This window comes from Onthophagus taurus, unplaced genomic scaffold, assembly GCF_036711975.1.
Source record: "Onthophagus taurus isolate NC unplaced genomic scaffold, IU_Otau_3.0 ScKx7SY_12, whole genome shotgun sequence".
In the NCBI taxonomy this organism is placed as follows: domain Eukaryota; kingdom Metazoa; phylum Arthropoda; class Insecta; order Coleoptera; family Scarabaeidae; genus Onthophagus; species Onthophagus taurus.
In genome coordinates, this window is record NW_027248937.1 from 26,064 (window position 1) to 30,685 (window position 4,622).

Sequence of the window (4,622 nt, forward strand, 5' to 3'; positions counted from 1 at the left end):
CCGATAATTCTGTTGACCATATTTGTGATATTCAGGCGCCAAATGACATGTTGGAGCATGTTGGAGATAAAAAACAAAATGTGCCCAAAACGTGATATTATGACGTTATACGCCGTTCTGAGACATGTTTGAACTTTCTATCACTTTTGGTTCCGATAATTCTCTTGACCAGATTTGTGATATTCAGACGCCAAATGACATCTTTGAGCATGTTGGAGATAAAAAACAAAATGTGCCCAAAACGTGATATTATGACGTTATAGGCCGTTCTGAGACATGTTTGAACTTTCTATCACTTTTGGTTCCGATAATTCTGTTGACCATATTTGTGATATTCAGGCGCCAAATGACATGTTGGAGCATGTTGGAGATAAAAAACAAAATGTGCCCAAAACGTGATATTATGATGTTATACGCCGTTCTGAGACATGTTTGAACTTTCTATCACTTTTGGTTCCGATAATTTTGTTGACCATATTTGTGATATTCAGGCGCCAAATGACATGTTGGAGCTTGTTGGAGATAAAAAACAAAATGTGCCCAAAACGTGATATTATGACGTTATACGCCGTTCTGAGACATGTTTGAACTTTCTATCACTTTTGGTTCCGATAATTCAGTTGACCATATTTGTGATATTCAGACGCCAAATGACATCTTTGAGCATGTTGGAGATAAAAAACAAAATGTGCCCAAAACGTGATATTATGACGTTATACGCCGTTCTGAGACATGTTTGAACTTTCTATCACTTTTGGTTCCGATAATTCTGTTGACCATATTTGTGATATTCAGGCGCCAAATGACATGTTGGAGCATGTTGGAGATAAAAAACAAAATGTGCCCAAAACGTTATATTATGACGTTATACGCCGTTCTGAGACATGTTTGAACTTTCTATCACTTTTGGTTCCGATAATTCTGTTGACCATATTTTTGATATTCAGACGCCAAATGACATCTTTGAGCATGTTGGAGATAAAAAACAAAATGTGCCCAAAACGTTATATTATGACGTTATACGCCGTTCTGAGACATGTTTGAACTTTCTGTCACTTTTGGTTCCGATAATTCTGTTGACCATATTTGTGATATTCAGACGCCAAATGACATCTTTGAGCATGTTGGAGATAAAAAACAAAATGTGCCCAAAACGTGATATTATGACGTTATACGCCGTTCTGAGACATGTTTGAACTTTCTATCACTTTTGGTTCCGATAATTCTGTTGACCATATTTGTGATATTCAGGCGCCAAATGACATGTTGGAGCATGTTGGAGATAAAAAACAAAATGTGCCCAAAACCTGATATTATGACGTTATACGCCGTTCTGAGACATGTTTGAACTTTCTATCACTTTTGGTTCCGATAATTCTGTTGACCATATTTGTGATATTCAGACGCCAAATGACATCTTTGAGCATGTTGGAGATAAAAAACAAAATGTGCCCAAAACGTGATATTATGACGTTATACGCCGTTCTGAGACATGTTTGAACTTTCTATCACTTTTGGTTCCGATAATTCTGTTGACCATATTTGTGATATTCAGACGCCAAATGACATCTTTGAGCATGTTGGAGATAAAAAACAAAATGTGCCCAAAACGTGATATTATGACGTTATACGCCGTTCTGAGACATGTTTGAACTTTCTATCACTTTTGGTTCCGATAATTCTGTTGACCATATTTGTGATATTCAGACGCCAAATGACATGTTGGAGCATGTTGGAGATAAAAAACAAAATGTGCCCAAAACGTGATATTATGACGTTATACGCCGTTCTGAGACATGTTTGCACTTTCTATCACTTTTGGTTCCGATAATTCAGTTGACCATATTTGTGATATTCAGACGCCAAATGACATCTTTGAGCATGTTGGAGATAAAAAACAAAATGTGCCCAAAACGTGATATTATGACGTTATACGCCGTTCTGAGACATGTTTGAACTTTCTATCACTTTTGGTTCCGATAATTCTGTTGACCATATTTGTGATATTCAGACGCCAAATGACATCTTTGAGCATGTTGGAGATAAAAAACAAAATGTGCCCAAAACGTGATATTATGACGTTATACGCCGTTCTGAGACATGTTTGAACTTTCTATCACTTTTGGTTCCGATAATTCTGTTGACCATATTTGTGATATTCAGACGCCAAATGACATCTTTGAGCATGTTGGAGATAAAAAACAAAATGTGCCCAAAACGTGATATTATGACGTTATACGCCGTTCTGAGACATGTTTGAACTTTCTATCACTTTTGGTTCCGATAATTCTGTTGACCATATTTGTGATATTCAGACGCCAAATGACATCTTTGAGCATGTTGGAGATAAAAAACAAAATGTGCCCAAAACGTTATATTATGACGTTATACGCCGTTCTGAGACATGTTTGAACTTTCTATCACTTTTGGTTCCGATAATTCTGTTGACCATATTTGTGATATTCAGGCGCCAAATGACATGTTGGAGCATGTTGGTGATAAAAAAGAAAATGTGCCCAAAACGTGATATTATGACGTTATACGCCGTTCTGAGACATGTTTGAACTTTCTATCACTTTTGGTTCCGATAATTCTGTTGACCATATTTGTGATATTCAGACGCCAAATGACATCTTTGAGCATGTTGGAGATAAAAAACAAAATGTGCCCAAAACGTTATATTATGACGTTATACGCCGTTCTGAGACATGTTTGAACTTTCTATCACTTTTGGTTCCGATAATTCTGTTGACCATATTTGTGATATTCAGGCGCCAAATGACATGTTGGAGCATGTTGGAGATAAAAAACAAAATGTGCCCAAAACGTTATATTATGACGTTATACGCCGTTCTGAGACATGTTTGAACTTTCTATCACTTTTGGTTCCGATAATTCTGTTGACCATATTTGTGATATTCAGGCGCCAAATGACATGTTGGAGCATGTTGGAGATAAAAAACAAAATGTGCCCAAAACGTGATATTATGACGTTATACGCCGTTCTGAGACATGTTTGAACTTTCTATCACTTTTGGTTCCGATAATTCTGTTGACCATATTTGTGATATTCAGACGCCAAATGACATCTTTGAGCATGTTGGAGATAAAAAACAAAATGTGCCCAAAACGTTATATTATGACGTTATACGCCGTTCTGAGACATGTTTGAACTTTCTATCACTTTTGGTTCCGATAATTCTGTTGACCATATTTGTGATATTCAGGCGCCAAATGACATGTTGGAGCATGTTGGAGATAAAAAACAAAATGTGCCCAAAACGTGATATTATGACGTTATACGCCGTTCTGAGACATGTTTGAACTTTCTATCACTTATGGTTTCGATAATTCTGTTGACCATATTTGTGATATTCAGACGCCAAATGACATCTTTGAGCATGTTGGAGATAAAAAACAAAATGTGCCCAAAACGTGATATTATGACGTTATACGCCGTTCTGAGACATGTTTGAAATTTCTATCACTTTTGGTTCCGATAATTCTGTTGACCATATTTGTGATATTCAGGCGCCAAATGACATGTTGGAGCATGTTGGAGATAAAAAACAAAATGTGCCCAAAACGTTATATTATGACGTTATACGCCGTTCTGAGACATGTTTGAACTTTCTATCACTTTTGGTTCCGATAATTCTGTTGACCATGTTTGTGATATTCAGACGCCAAATGACATCTTTGAGCATGTTGGAGATAAAAAACAAAATGTGCCCAAAACGTTATATTATGACGTTATACGCCGTTCTGAGACATGTTTGAACTTTCTATCACTTTTGGTTCCGATAATTCTGTTGACCATATTTGTGATATTCAGGCGCCAAATGACATGTTGGAGCATGTTGGAGATAAAAAACAAAATGTGCCCAAAACGTGATATTATGACGTTATACGCCGTTCTGAGACATGTTTGAACTTTCTATCACTTTTGGATCCGATAATTCTGTTGACCGTATTTGTGATATTCAGACGCCAAATGACATCTTTGAGCATGTTGGAGATAAAAAACAAAATGTGCCCAAAACGTTATATTATGACGTTATACGCCATTCTGAGACATGTTTGAACTTTCTATCACTTTTGGTTCCGATAATTCTGTTGACCATATTTGTGATATTCAGACGCCAAATGACATCTTTGAGCATGTTGGAGATAAAAAACAAAATGTGCCCAAAACGTTATATTATGACGTTATACGCCGTTCTGAGACATGTTTGAACTTTCTATCACTTTTGGTTCCGATAATTCTGTTGACCATATTTGTGATATTCAGGCGCCAAATGACATGTTGGAGCATGTTGGAGATAAAAAACAAAATGCGCCCAAAACGTGATATTATGACATTATAAGCCGTTCTGAGACATGTTTGAACTTTCTATCACTTTTGGTTCCGATAATTCTGTTGACCATATTTGTGATATTCAGACGCCAAATGACATCTTTGAGCATGTTGGAGATAAAAAACAAAATGTGCCCAAAACGTTATATTATGACGTTAAACGCCGTTCTGAGACATGTTTGAACATTCTATCACTTTTGGTTCCGATAATACTGTTGACCATATTTGTGATATTCAGGCGCCAAATGACATGTTGGAGCATGTT